At 39.1% G+C, this 16,041-nt stretch overlaps 1 long non-coding RNA gene across 2 annotated transcripts in view; it reads left to right on the top strand.

Moving 5' to 3' along the window:
- Positions 1-4,299, top strand: part of LOC130563498 (uncharacterized) — a 25,854-nt gene extending 21,555 nt beyond the window's left edge. Inside the window, exons 8-10 of one of the 2 annotated variants that reach the window (XR_008964133.1) lie at positions 2,495-2,727; positions 3,517-3,621; positions 4,247-4,299. This is a non-coding gene — a long non-coding RNA (uncharacterized LOC130563498). Of the gene's footprint in view, positions 1-2,494; positions 2,975-3,516; positions 3,622-4,246 lie in introns of those variants that run through there. The other variant, XR_008964132.1, reaches the window with a different exon arrangement.
- Positions 4,300-16,041: the final 11,742 nt, after the last annotated feature.

Genomic DNA, 16,041 nt, shown 5'->3' on the forward strand with positions numbered 1-16,041 from the left:
AATGTATTCACACCCAACACACACACAGATTTGGAGTTGGTTTTGAGAGAACTCCATGCCGTTGGTTTGGCTGTTATGTGCTTTGAAAGCAGATGATACTATTTATTAGAATAACTGATGTCTGATGAAAACTGTGTTTTTCTCTCTAACCGTGCCAATACAGTCACAGAAAGTTGAGCTCCAGGCTGGAGAAAACACATGGCACAGTATCCATGATGTGCTGCATATATGTGCTCTTTTTTTAACGTTATTCTTTCCTAACTTTCTTGATTCCTGGTCAACGTATAGAGGAGTAATTGGTGCGTGTTATAAATACATCGGTGTCACCTAGACCAGATATAACGTTAACCTAAAGCCAAAAAGCCAGGCATACTGGGGGCTCATACTGTGTCCCTTACAATCCATTGGAAAGTCACATTCAGTTTAGGCCACTTAATCCAGTCAGTTAAGGACGGATAAAAGTATTTTCTGGTTGCATATCCTAAAAATTCATCAGATTATGGAAATTAACTGGGTTGACTCTAAAGTCCCAACTGCATGTGAAACATATTGTATTCTCCAGTATATTTTATTTTCAGTATATGAAGTCATATACACGTGCATGCGAGTTTATTTAGCTTACTTCGGTAATGAGGACAAAATGTAGATGGCTGTTTTTATATGAAGCTCATTATAATGACTACAGGCTAATCCAGTCTCTAACCCCGAAAGAAAATGTTTTACAGGCGAAGAATTTATACAAACATTATTTGCTTGATTGATATTTAGTTTTTTCCAATTAAGGGTGTCCCTGAAGGGAGGTTTTGTCAGATTTAGCTCACTTCTGGGGACAAATTTGTCCCCAAAGTATAGCTGAGTAACACACACACATACACACAAGCATATTTTCTTGGGGTGCAGCTGTGATGATGTCATCCATTACTGCCACTTTGCTGATTTGAAGTCTTTATTGGAAGCAGAACGCTTTGATTTGCGCGCGCACGCACACACGCACACACACACACACACACGCACACACACAACACACATGCTGACACTTGATTTCATGATTTGACTGGTTCAGGTTGTCGAGTGACTCTTCTTTCTTTCTTTCTTTCTTTCTTTCTTTCTTTCTTTCTTTCTTTCTTTCTTTCTTTCTTTCTTTCTTTCTTTCTTTCTTTCTTTCTTTCTTTCTTTCTCTCTCTCTCTCTCTCTCTCTCTCTCTCTCTCTCTCTCTCTCTCTCTCTCCCTCTCCCTTCCTTCCTTCCTTCCTTCCTTCCTTCCTTCCTTCCTTCCTTCCTTCCTTCCTTTCTCTCTTTCTCTCTTTCTTTCTTTCTTTCTTTCTTTCTTTCTTTCTTTCTTTCTTTCTTTCTTTCTTTCTTTCTTTCTTTCTTTCTTTCTTTTTCTCTCTCCGGTCCAGATCACCTGCAGCTAGCAGCATGTCTCAGCTGACCAGATTGAAGTCAATCTCAATGAGACTCATACTTCTTTATCCCGTCTCTTTCGCCGACTCGTGTATTCTTCAGTGTTTGGCTTGTCGTTTGTCTTTCCAGGCTTTGAAGACAGCACAGGCTGCTAATAAAACGCAGGTCTCAACCACAACAAAGGGCTCTGTGCCCAGACTCAATAAACTATTTACCCCGCCTTCTCTTTCTCTCTTTTTTCTCTCCTTCTTTCTCTCTTGACGTTTTTCTTTTTCCCCTCTCTTGGCTTCAGAAGAAATATGTGCACTTGCTATGTTTTTCCATGTGATCATAGAATGCTCTGGAATAGATTAGTGAAGAACAAAAAGGAGGGAGACAGAGCAGAAACGAGAGGGTGAGAGAGAGAGAAAGGAGCGAGGGAGCAGGTAACCGCGGTAACGACGGTCTCTGGGGGAGCAAGTGATGTAGGGGGCGGAGTCACAGACACAAACAAAAACTCTACCTGTCAGCATCTCAACAGTACAGAGTTAGCAGATTTTATGATTGCTAAACAGAAAAGGGTTTTAAAGAGGTCATACCTTTTTATTTTAATGCTTTTTCTTGATGTTTACTTAAAATGTTAATTTTATGTTTTTTTTTTCAACCTTTCCATGACTCTGGATTGTTTTTTGCTGCTGTCTCTTTAATACTCGTTTGCTGTTGGGTCCATTATATTTTTAATATAAGATTAGTTCAAAGCGTCAAGTACACAGAAACTCCAAAACTCCACAACTTTGACACACTTTTACTTTTTTCACATGTTTTCTGTTGTATAGGAATAATCTGTTGTGCTACATACTCTGACAAAGTTACTTTCTCTCTGTCTCGATATGACCGCAGACATGCAGCTGAAAGTAAATAAATGGCTGTTTTTTGGGTCCTTTTTTCCTGGAGAAGAGTAACAGACAGAAGTGTGTGTGTGTTGTAAACCACAGCCTTATTGAAGCCATTAGGCTGCTTAGGAGTGGAATCAAACCAACACACACAGACACACACATTTTTCCCCCTACTAATTCCCTCTCTTCACCGGTGTGTGTGTGTCATGGCGACAGGTGTTCCTGTGGGAACAGCAGCTGTTCTTCTCATCACCGTTCCGTCCGTCTCACCTGCAGACGTCTGCGATCTTCCCGCTACAGTAGGAGGGTGAACGTGGTTTGGCTGTACCAGGTGCCCCGATTGGGTTACAAACGCAAACAAGAGCAGCGAAGCCCATTTGAACCTGTTTAAATGGAACCGTTCACCCCAAAAATGAACGTTCTGTCATCAGCTGCTCACTTTAATTTACGTTAGTTTTATTTTTATTTTATGTTGTTATTTTGACATTTTCTATACTAATATAAGTTGTTGAATCGGTTGCAGCTTCATGTTTATATTGTCTGTACTCAAGGACACATATGACATTTTTGGTGAATAACTTATATATTCCCTAGGTAATGCTAACATATGTTTATTGAACTCGAATATAGTGTCTTATGTAAATCTTGAAAACCTTAAAGAACCACTTGCTGCTTTTACCGAAGTGTGCAACGTTATTGACATCAAATAAAGATATTTTAAGTTTTGTGATCAGAATCGACCAAATGCTCATTCATGATTAATTTTACTTTATACCATGGTCTCTTTGAATACTCGATTCTGATTGGCTGGAAGGTGTGCCTTAAAATTGTTTAATGCACAGGTAGTTGCAGCCAGTTTGATCAACATTTGAAATGTTATAAGTGGGATAATCCACGCTTAGCCGTGCATTAAAGAATTTTAATGCACTTCGCAGAGGCAAAATGCGCTTCATGTCGGGTAGTATCTGGCCTCCACGTCGTGCATTAAAATCTTTTACATATACATTTATTCATTTGGCAGACACTTTTATCCAAAGCGACTTACAAGTAGGAGAGCATATAAACATTTTGTCAACACGCTAAACCGTATCGTTCGTTTACTTTTAATGCACGGCTAGTCATAGTTTATCCCTTACTTATCTCCCGAGTTTCTGTTTTGTGTGTGAGAGAGAGAGATCAGAATCAAATAAACTTGCTTTACATATTGTTATCTTCATATCTTAATGCTGTTTTTCAAGAATCCGCTGCGATGTGGACCAGACCTTATGCTGTCGGTCGGATAGACAGTACGGTCACTCTTCACCTTCATTGGATAGACGGATGGAAATTCAAACTAAATTCAGGTGATACAAGATTAGAAACATTTTGTTTATGATTGCTTTTGAGCAATAGCCAATGTGTTTCTGCTCATATTTGTTGCTCAAATATAGCTGATGCCGAAAAGTCACTGTGGAGATATTCTGCCGTGATGTGGATGTGGTCTGACAGCTCGGTGTTTTTAGGGTTTCAGTAAAGCAAGCAGTTAAAAGCGATGTCGGCCACCGCAGCAGAGCCTCGCGGCACACACACACTTACCCAGGAAATGCTTCGGTCGGCCACAGGGTAATTGTGACTGTCCCAGCCAATTTCTGCCAAACACACACATACAGAGCTGCACTTGTCTCACATTGGCTGATGGTTCAACACCATAATCTGTGTTAGAGAGAGAAAACTATCAAGTCTGAAATTAATCTTAATGCTGTAGCTGCTGTAGAAATATGTATAAAGTATAAACTACATATAAGTGCAATTCTCAGCCTCTGAGAGCTTTGTGAATTTGGTTGCGCGTGTTGTGGATAAAGTCAGTCAGGCAGAAAAACACATCAGACTCACAGATTGATCCCAGATCTGTTTACAAACACAACTACTGGAGAAACTGGCCTGAATTACAATCAGATAAACATGTGAGACAGAGATTGTGTGTTACAGGTTGATGGAGCCGTCGGTGTGATGAAAACGAGATAAATATGAGAAAAAGTGTGAAGTGAAGGAATGACAGGAAAAAAGGTGAGAGGTGAAGATAAAGAGAGTGAGAGGGTGTGGACAGCTGAGCTCACAAGATCCATCACAAACTGGATCTCATTAATACTTGAACTGCTTCTCATTGAAAGCAGGAGACCTCGTAATCTCACATTAGTCTCTTCTAGAATTTCGTCTCATCTCAGAAATGTCTCAAACTGTTCAAAGATTTCCATTTGAAGTGAAACATTTCAAGTCTAAACTCTGTTTACTGTACAGTGAAAATATTTCATTTTGTGGCAACACTTTACAATAAGGTTGTGTTTCTTAACAGCAGTTAATACATTAGCAAACACAAACTAACAATTGACAATGAAGTTTATCAGCATTTGAAGGGTTTATTTGCAAAAACAGATTGTTCGTTTTTAACAATGTTTAAGATGTGAAAATGTTATTATGTTTTCATGGTTTTAGTGTGTTATTTAGTTAGTTAGCTGTATTTTTTGAGTTATTATTATTTAATCAACACAATTGATATTAACTGGAATGCACAATAAAAAACATTGTTTTTGAACATTTTAAAACGGAGTTATGTGTTTTTGCAAATGAACTCTTGATTTGTCAATATTTGGTTATGTTAGTTAATGGGTCAATACAATTGATCATGATTGTTCATTGTGCATTAAAGTTAAAAGGAACCTTGGGTTTAGAGAGGTGTAGCTTAATATATTAACAATGGCATTGACTTTATAAATGTGAAATTAGAAAACAGTGTAGGCCTAACTGTCACAGTATTCATAAACGTAAAAATAAAAAAATTAAAAAAATATTTTTACTCCGAGGCCGCCATTTTTTTGCGTCAAAATCCATGACGTCAAATGGTTGCAACCTAAACCTGTCCTCTTAACGCTAGAGCGAAGCACACACGTTTTCCATTTATAACAGTGAAATATGAGAGGTCATGAGAACATTCGATCGATATATAAATACACAGGGACAGTAGGTGGCGGTATGTCCTCTTGACACAAGCCAGCCTGCCATAAAAGAAGAATGCATTCAGTAGCGTCTGTTCACGGTGAACGTGCATTAAATCATAGCTTTAAACTACCGACCGTCTTTAAGACAGTTAAGACTATTTAAGACATCATCATCCACCATTGTCGTATACTTTATACATTATGAGAATATACTGATAAACACAATAATAAGATGCTTGCGGTTTGGTTATTTATTCTGTATTAGAGCACACGTGAATATTAACCCCTGTCAGCTAATGACCTAGAGAGAGAAGACAAAAGGCTACTGATGTTGATAAATCAACATCAAAAAGTCAAAATCTGGATAAAATGCATTTTTTAATGGCTAAAAACATTCTGTATATATTTAATTCGCAATGATTTTCGTTATTAATATGTATGTTTGTATTGTTTCAGACCAACAATATAAAAATTTATGAAAATACACCAAATAGCGTCTTTATTTTCTTTCTTTATTATTTTAGCATTATTTTTATAAATATTTTTATCCTACATCACCTTATATTTACTGAAGAACTGATTAGTGTGTCTGTGTTCAGTTTGGCTGCCTGTGCCTGCAACCATTTTATGTCATTGAAAAAGAACATGGCCGCATCCTTAGGTTAAAATGATTATTACATTTAGTTTGTTTTTTAAAGAAATGAAAATATTTGATGCGTTTCTAACGACAAATGCCAGTAGTGTAAGCCACACATCTCTATCCCCTTGGTTCTCTTTAACAAATAAATAGTTTGATTTAAAAAATGTAAATGTTGAAAATGAACATGAACTAAATTAGAATTATTTTCCATTGTCTGTTCATGTTAGCTAATGCATTAACTAATGTTAACAAATACTAAATTATAAAGTGTTACCAATTTTGGGCAGATTTTAAATGGCACGTTAAATAAGAACGCTAGACCAGCACATTTTTCATTCGTTTCGACAAAAACGTCGTTTGTTTTGTCATGTGTTATTTAGTTTACAAATTGTTGCCCCTTTCATGAATAGGTTCAAGTTGCTATTGACAGCAGGTCCATGTCACCCCTCGTTCCACTAACATCTGACATCTCTTTGTAAAATGTCTTGCTTATAAAAGTCTTTACATAAATAACATTCCCTTTAATATGTTGTTATGTAATGCAATGGCATTCATAAGTTTTCAAAAACACCCTTTTTGGCCTCAATGTACATCCATCCATCTCTTCTTCATTCCCTGTCCACCTCAACACTCTCCTCCCTCTCTCATGTTCTCTTTCTCACTCTGCCCTCGCTCACTTTAATCTCGGTCCAGACATGCCCGACTGCAGTCTATTAGAATTGTTCTCCTCCCTCTGTTTTAACTCGCTCTGCTTCTCTGTTTGTTGTGTAAATGAGATGTAGGAACGCTCTCTCCCTCTCTTTCTCTGGGTGTAATAGAGGAATGATTACTGAACACATTCACATTTTCCTTCCGTGTGTATAGTGCCAGTGAAACGCCCGCGTGCCCATGGCAGAAAGATCAGCTGTGCCAGGGTGTGTACTGCGTGTGTGTTTGTTATTGTTGCTGTTGCTATCACATGTGTAGGCCTAAATGTGTGCTCGAGGTGCTCAGTCGCGTGTGATTGTGCAAGCGTGTTTGGAGGTCACATGTTAACCCGTGAAATTTGCTTTTCATACGTGTACGTCATGCTTTGCATCTTTTGGTGTCGTGTGTGTCTGTGTGTGTGTGTTGTAGGTGGTTAGTCGTGGGAACCTTACCTCTGCTCATAGAGGCCCAGATGTGGTCCGTGGTGCTATGAAACCTGACGCCCCCCCAAAAAACACACATACAGACACACACTTTCTCTCCCCCACCCATTGCGCCTAGAACTCTGCATTAAGACACATGTGGAAACAATTCAACCAATGCACTGAGCAGACACACACACACATCACACATACTGTATAACAGACATGCATAGTCACTCTGCACATGTGCCACACGCATGCACATAAACAAACATCTGACAAACGGCCCGTACCCGAGTCTCCACACTACACTGCATGTGTGTACACAAACACATGATTACAAGAAAAACACACCGATGCACACACATAATCACGTTCCTTTGGACATAAACCATCGAATGACTACTAGCCTTATAAATCCATATCCACCATTTACTGAGCGAGGAAAATGGCTCGTTCTTTAACAATGGCCGCAGGTAGTGTGTGTGAATGTTCAGAGGCTTGAGTCATCTCTCAGTAGACTTCAGTGAGTGAGCACCTCGGTGTCCCGCACGCTCTGTTTCAGGCCTCTTGTTTTGTTTTTGCACCTGGTTACAGGAACTCAAAGTGAATTAACAATCCGCTGATGTAGCCAGGCCCTAATTTATGGCTAAGCTAATGTCTTTTGTAATGTTTCTGAGCAGCTGGCCCAGAAAATGTCTCAACCTTCAGGAGTCGCAGCGTTCCACAGTCACCCTGAATTAATCTACAACAGCCGCGTCGCAGAACCAACATCTAAAAAATCTAAACAGGTACTATCTACTAGTCAAATCATGAAACCTCACCCCTGGAGATTTTTATTGCGTTCACACATCGCTGCTTCCAATGGCTGTTTTCTCTGTCAGGTCACTGCTGTCGTGGAGGGGTGACATCTTATAAACGTAAATCTATGTCTGTGGAATGGACGTTTGTAGGGAACTCTTATCGCCCCGTTGGGTACCGCCACGGCAATGCATTGGTTGAGTTACTACGCTTGCATTTGCGTACTTGCAGTACGTTCCTGCCGTACACCAAAAGAGAGCGAGCGAGAGAGAAAGGGTGAGCTGGGGCAGGGCTGTTTTGATACAGCCAAACTGCAGAAACAAGCCAATTTCTGTAATTTAATATTTCACTTCTTCAACATCTGGAGCTGCGTGTAAAAATGGAAAATGGAGGGATGACAAAGGCAGATGATGGGAGACGGACAAAAATACCCACGTTTTGCTGTAAAACAGCTGCGTTGACTTCTGCCTCAAACACACACGCACACACGGTTGTGGCGATGCTTTAAACAAACAAACAAACAAACAACATGTTTGACTCATACGCGGCCGAGTTCTTGTTGCAACCGTACTGCAACAGAACGTGTGTGTGTTTTTAATATGTGATGGGTGTTTATGCCACACACACACGGTCTCTTTCACTCTTGGCAGTCATATGTAGGTGATCTGGGTGTCATTACTGTTTGGCGGGTTGTCAGAGCGCATGATGGCATTCAGATGCACGCTGCGCATTTGTGCACTTGCGTTCGCGTGCACGTGCGCTTGTACCGTGTGTACTAGGTTGTTGTGAAGGATCAGGTGAGATTTGCCCCTCTAGATCTTCTCCTGGCTGGGGTATCAAAAGTATTACCCCAATGAGGGCCACATGTCACCGACAGATGCAGATGTGCATGCGTGCGCATGTGTGTGTGTGTGATGTTTTACTGTATTGATTCACTTTGATGATGCCTCTCAGCGAGCGAGAGCAGCTGTGTTTGAACGCATACGAGAAGTGCGAGCTCTTAATTGTGTAAACCTCTCGTCACTTCGCGTCGATGCGAGCGCGCGCGTGTGCGCGTATCTTTGATTTCCTTCAGATCCTCCATTATCGTGCCTTCAGCTGGGGAGAAATCAACCCTTTTGTTTGTAATTACAGTGACTTTGAAAAGAAAGGATACAAACACAAAGCAGTGAAGAGAGAACGAGGCGAAAACGACTTCATCGCCTGTGACATATTAGTCATTTTTTACCGTAATTGTTTTTCGACCCTCTTTGCCTTTGTTCACACGCATTGACAGGCGAATGTGCTCGAGCGGATGAGGACTAGCGGACTGTCGCAGCGGCTCCAGTGTTTGTATTGGAGGAGTTTTGTTGGCTTTCTGGGAAGGCCTGAATCCTGAACAGCGTCCCCGGGGGAGAGAGCTGATCGGTGCTTCGAGAAATCAGCCTCCCGCAGTCATTTAGGTCTGAAGTTTTGTTCCCCCCCGAGGTGGATGGAGGGGTCAGAGGTCAAGAGGGTTAAAAGAGAACATGGAGGGGAGGAACAATATTAAAGCCACTTTGCAATCTCATTCTCATTTCTTTTATCAAGTGTGTAAATTGTAATTGTTGTTGAATCTTTCAGAAGAAAAAATAAACCGATTGACACCGCTTCCTGGATGCTTGTGGGTCACTCAGTGAACCCTGCATGTGGGTCAGCTAAACACGTTGTTAACCTCGCTGGGGTTGTCAAATTGATTGTTTGAGATGTTTCGTAAAAACATGCTGCGTGGTTTGAAGAGTTTTCAGAAAGGTTTCTCCACACAACCGCTGTTTCACTGTGTTGCCGTCTGCCAGAGAATGTGACATCATCACATTTTTAAGGCCAAACACGCACTTCATATAAATGTAAGAATTAAAATGTAATCCAGACAATAGCACACACACACACGCGTGCATATTTATGCACGGCGTCTAACACACAATAGCGGGAATGTTACGTGGTCGGCTCACTTCTGCTATTGCCCAATAGAGATGTTTGTGTGGTTTCCCATGGCAACCAAAAGGGAGTGATGGGCAAGGCATGTACTGGTGATACAGAGCTGTAATGTTTTTTGGCCGCGTGCGTGTACGCTTCTCTTTGAAGATAATATGCTAGTAACATGCACATATGAACTACTGGACTGGAAGTTGAGAATGAACCCTGCTTGCTCTCTCTCTCTCTCTCTCTCTCTCTCTCGCTTTCTTGCTCTCTCTCTGATGGTTTTACCAGAGTTGTGACTCATTGGGCATTTAGCCGTAACATTAGTTTGGGAGAGAGAGAAGTGAGAGTTGGGAAGAATTAACTAGATGTAGCTGAAAAAATAACATAAAAGTATATTTTTTATCATTTCTGAACAGTGATTGCTAGTGATTTGACTGTGGTCAGCGGGTTGCTATGCAGTTACCAAGGCGTTCTAATTATCAGGTCCTTGCTAAGTGGTTTCTAAGGTGTTTTTGTAACTACCTTGTTGTTATGTTATTCTGATCTCTGTCCCTCTTTCATTGTAAATCTATGGGATGTTTTAATTCTTTTGATCTTCTTCCATGTTTAAGTCGTGACATTTCTCAAAGTAACAGCTCAGCTGTCAATCAAACTGCAAGATGTGAAGATCATTCATGTCTATAACCAATGTGCGTACGAGTTACACAATGATCTTAGCACACCAATGACTAGTCTCTCTCTCTATCTCTCTCTCTCTGTCATTGCCTGTGGCTGTTAATTAATACATTTCACAGAAAGCATGATTATGTGTTGAGTTTACTCAGCAGAAAATGAGCAGGACAGAACTTCCTCTGGGCCAATTAACACATTTTTTTCCATAAACGTTGTCGCTCCCTCTTGTAGAAACCATCCATCATCTCTCTTTCCCAGCCAATCACAGAGCATCTGCAGCATTTGCACTCTGCCCTCAGCAGGTTCATATATAACATACACCCTAACAGCTTGTGTCAGGACTTTTTAGACTGCAGATATGTACAAATGAAGAGTTCGGTTCCAAAATGAGATAACTCGGTTTTAAAAAATCAAAAATCATGTTTTTTTATTGTGCATTCCCATTAATATCAATCCAACTGCAGTTGGTTGGTTTTGATTTAAGCCATAATAACTCAAAAAATACAGCTAACTAACACAATAAAACACAATAAAAAAATGATAACGTAATAAAAAACAATTTTTAAAACGGAGTAATCTCATTTTGAAACCAAACTCTTCAAATACTGATGCCCTGTCAACACACGTTTACTCATCGAAATAGGGTCATAGAATAGACTTAGAACTTAAAGTTTCTACGGACTAAATAAGCTTTATTTCTCATTTATAGATTCAAATTTAGGACATCGCTGAATGTGACAAACACAGACTTTGACCTCATGTCCTCATCACTGGAGAAAACACTCTTTCATTCCACATTGTTTATTAGTCAACTGTTTCATTTCTCCATTAAATCTGTGTGAATCTGGAAATCTGCTCTTTGTATGTTATCACCTCAACACGCTGGGGATTACCCATACATCTCAGAGACACAGGTTTCTTCGCCTCTTCCTCAAAACATTCTTCTTTTCTTTCCTCAGCTGTCCTTGTTTCTCCCTCACCTCTGGAGTGTGTGATGGTGAAGATGATGGGGACGAAGAAGCTGATGACACGGCAGAAGACATCAGCGGAGAGTGCTGCCCCCAATTTTCAGGATGGACCTCTGCAGATTCTGATCACAGGTAAGTTTGGAATACCTGTATACCATTGTATATATTATTTATATTGTAATATGTAGTATGTAAAGTATGTGAATTCTTTAGTAAGAATGGAATGCACATTTTTCAGTGTGGTGAAGGACTTTTAGGGTGGTTTTACCTGTTTGTCCAAGCAATGGTAGACTAGTTACACACTGCATCTCTAAGACATTTTGTAGGAAAAATTTGATTTAAAAGACACATTTACTTTTTATTTGATAACCAGACACCACTTGTGGTCGTGAAGTGCAGGGGTTATTGTTTGAACTAGGTATTGTTTCATACTACATGCAGTGTACATACTAGCATACTAGCGTATTCCAAACACAGGTAATGTTTCATTACACACACAAAATCTGCTGTACAAGCCTCACTGATGTGTTACTCGCTCACAGTTCTTCAAATGTCACGCTGGACCTGTTGAACTTCGACTAATATTCGGTGACACCGTTGGACGGGTCTGTGATCTTGTTATGTAAGCAGGTCTGCGATTGCTTAAACGCAACCCCGAGGGAAATCAAGGATCTGTCAGTGATATGAGAGGCCCCACCCACCTGTTAAGAATTTACTTTGGTTAGCGCATATGTGTGTGCGCGCGGAATGTTCCGACATGCCTGTGCCCTTCTTGCGGGAATTTTATAATCTTGTCCTGGAATACATGCCTGCGTCTGACACCCTCTCCTACTTTTCTCCTCTTTGACAGCACTAATATGTTCAGTAGATCACGTTACACCCCTGCGTTTCTCTCCGTTCTCTCATGCCAAACTTCTCTTTCTGCAACCGTTCTGTTTCTTTTGCTGCCCCTTTTTTTCCAGCGGCGCTGTGCCGCCTCTCTCTCTCTCGTTTGCTCTCGCTTATGTATACATATTCTCGCAGACATACTTGCGTTTTCTCACGAACGCACACACTTCTCTCCCAGCCTCTCAGGTTGCTGCCATTTTCCATTTTTGAGTGCTCAGTAATAATAATAATATTAACGTGTGTAAGAGGTGTCGGGGCTGCCAGTCTCTTATAAATATGAGCCCTTTCACTGGCAACCCGAGAGCCCAGAGCAGCCTTACGCCCGTTTACACAGCTGAATAACATGTGTAAGAAACTCGCGTCGTTTCTGCCCGTCTGTCTGTCTTTATTCTTCCAGCTTAACCTCTCCCAGACAGAAACACCTCCCATCTCACCACACCCACCCTTTTCATTTTCACTCTTTTCTTTGTCTGTTTTTCATGAATTCATTTCTCTCTCTATTACTCACTGCTGTCTGTCTCGCCGTCACATTCTGTCTTGCCTCTTTAATGAGTATTTCTCGCTTTTCTCCGTTTCAGAACTTAGTGAGCTACCTAAATAGGTAATATTTCGAGGCATCATGGACAACTGAAAGGCTTTTAAGTATTGTGGCTTCTAGAGTATTGCATTGCAAAATTACATTGCTAAATACATCAAGTCTAAGGAAGACATGAACCCAAAATGACAGACAGAGCTGAAGTTATGTTTCATCGAATCATTGAAAATTGAATTAAAAGCAACTATTTTAATGCTGGTTAAAGTTTATAATATAGAGTCAAATCTTGTCACAAGGTTTAGTTTTAGATACGATGCTGTGTTGGAAGGTAGATGCCAATGTTGACAGCATAAAGCACAAGGCCTTTTACTTCTTTCGGTCTTTTACAGTCGCTCTCTCTCTCTCTCTCTCTCTCTCTCTCTCTCTGCTTCTTTTGCACATCTGGTGCAGTAATTACAGGTTATCACCCCACAGGGGGTGTTTGCACACACACAAACACGCGTGTTATTTTTTTCCTCTGGTTACACAAAACCACAGCGGACTCTACCAGACTCTCAGAGATGGACTCAACATCCTGTGCTTGGATACAGAGGACACAGTAAGTGCACATTGCTATCAACTGAAAAACAGTATACCACCTTATTGTTAGTTATTGTGATGTTGCATATGTCTTGTCATTACTTGTTTTAACAGTGTATTATTGCATTACTGTAGTTTAAATTGAAATAGATAACTTTTGAAGGACTATCAGTTGGTCGTGGTGATGTTTGATGGTCTTTGCTGCCCTCTGTTGGACAGAAATTGATACTGTCAACTATTGTTTTTCATGATCTTAAAAACCTTGAATGTTTTAAAACTGTGCTTCATATCAATATCTTTTATCGGACAGCAAGCGTTTTTAATGATAAATTATGACTTAGACATCAAGAATCTGGTTGACAAAATGCCAAACAAATTCTAAACTGCTGTAGAAGACATGACTGAAGATGCTAAAATACGTTGTATAACACACACTGTAAAACATTTTAAGTTGGTTAAACTTAGAAACGAAAGTTCACCTGCTGCCTTAAGAACGTGAGTTAACTGAACTTAAATATATCCTTTGGTTCAACTTAAAGAGATATGTTTTACATTGTGTTTAACTAATGATCATTTGTCATTTATTTTGGATTTTTGGGGGTCAAATTAGAATTGCCATAGGCCTACAGTTAGCATTTGTGTGCCTCTCCGTGTTGTTCCATAGTTTTTATCGTGTTTAATGTAAAATGTGTACAAACAATCAAAGATAACTTATTCTAAACGTTTAAATAGAAGTGAACAGTGCTGATCTTTAAAAAATTTTTATTAATGCAACACGACAAATACAAATTACACATACAATAAAACAAACAGCAAGATGGGTTACATAAAATTATAAAAGTGAAATAAAATACAAATATATATTCACATGTATATTCATATATATATATATATATATATATACACACACAAACATACATACATACTATACAATCTTATAAGTACGACACCACAAAATAGAATTACATTTTTAGAGTTTAAATACATATTAACATCTTTTTAAAAAAAGAGTTTACATTTGTGAATATGAAACTTAGCAAGAAAAGTAATACATTAATTATAAACTTTTTTAAAAAAAGGTCTTCCTTTATGGAATCACCAAAAAGCATACTTTTTTGACTTAAAGAAAAATCTGAGGATGCTTTTTTACTAACAAAGTTTGAAAAGACAACCCAAAATATTTTACAATAAACACAATCCCAAAATAAACGAATAGCTGTTTCTTCATACGTATGACAAAAAGAGCAATTGGGTGTGAACAACGCTGATCTGGTTCATTGCAAGCTTCACAAATGACGTAAACAATTCGTACAAGTTGTAAAACCATGCATGTCCACTAGATGGCGAAATGAGACCGTGTAAAGCAATGTGTTGAATCAAAGAAAATACTTTTTTTTAGCAAGAGTCGCTCTATAATTGTCTGATTTATTATATTATTTATCGAAATTTATGTCGTTGTAATGATGTTGTTGTCGTCTCTGAGAGTCACTTTCACTTTCTTGAAGCGTCTGGCTTCCGGGTTATTAGTGTTAAAGTCTGTGTTTGCCGTGTTTTAAGTGCGCTGGTGTAGCTCAGTGGTTACTTCTATCGTTGCCAGATAAAATTCTCGTGGTCGGCGGGAAACCACCGGCCTGGGATCGAACCACGGGCGCTGTCCAGCGTTTTCCCAATTTTTTTTGTTAAATCAAATTTTTTTATTTCTGTATTTATAGAATATATTGTGCATCATTATATATTTTCTTTTGATGCATAATTGTGTTTGATACTAGACATAGTGTAGCCTTAGTACATTTTCTGCAACAGTCTTGCGTTTCTAGCTAAATGCATTAGGCTAGTTATTACGATGGAACGCAAAACTATTTTAAAACGTTAAATTCCTATGTTTACAATAAATCAAAAATAAATTTAGATAAGAAAAAGCTCCTTAATGCTTTCTATTTAATAAAGTTGTGTATTTATTAAAAACGTGTGGTTAACGTTTTGAGCTAGATATTGTTTAGTCTTTTTCAGACTACTATTTTAAACTGTGTTTAGTATACTTTTTGGACTTACGTGTTTGGAGCAGAAAGGACGTGTGCGAGTTTTTTCTCGTTTTATTCTTGGTCTGTGCTGAATGTGTAACACCTCAATGTAAACACTAGAGAGCGCGCATGGATCACATTTGAGTGTGAAGTGCTTAAAGAAACATACAGATCAAGTAAATTGGACATTTTTACGCTTTTCCTAAATGTATTTTCTAAGATTTCTTATTGATATCTCAACATAATTTAACTTTAATAATTAAAATGGTGTAAAAATTGTGTTGTTTATTTACTATTGTCGTCTTCATTGGTTATATCAAACAAATTCAATACATGTGTTCTGAAATTATTATTTTAGAAACGACGGGCCCGAGTCTCACCTCTCTTATCTACTGTTTCTTTTTTCTTTCTAAAGTAGTATTCTTCAGCGGAGACAAACGGGGATTTTGAGAGGTTAACGAGTGAGAATAAATCGAGCTCGTGCTGAAAGTAATGGCACTCTCGCGCCCCGCGGACAATAAGCCGTAGGATGAAACGAGGCTTAAGGCCTGGTGTAATGCATGTTAATTTGACGGGCACCGTGAAATGCGCCGGGGATTATTTATCCGAAAACATTTGTATTCTTCTGTTGGAG

This window comes from Triplophysa rosa, linkage group LG13 (genome assembly GCF_024868665.1).
Source record: "Triplophysa rosa linkage group LG13, Trosa_1v2, whole genome shotgun sequence".
Classification (NCBI taxonomy): domain Eukaryota; kingdom Metazoa; phylum Chordata; class Actinopteri; order Cypriniformes; family Nemacheilidae; genus Triplophysa; species Triplophysa rosa.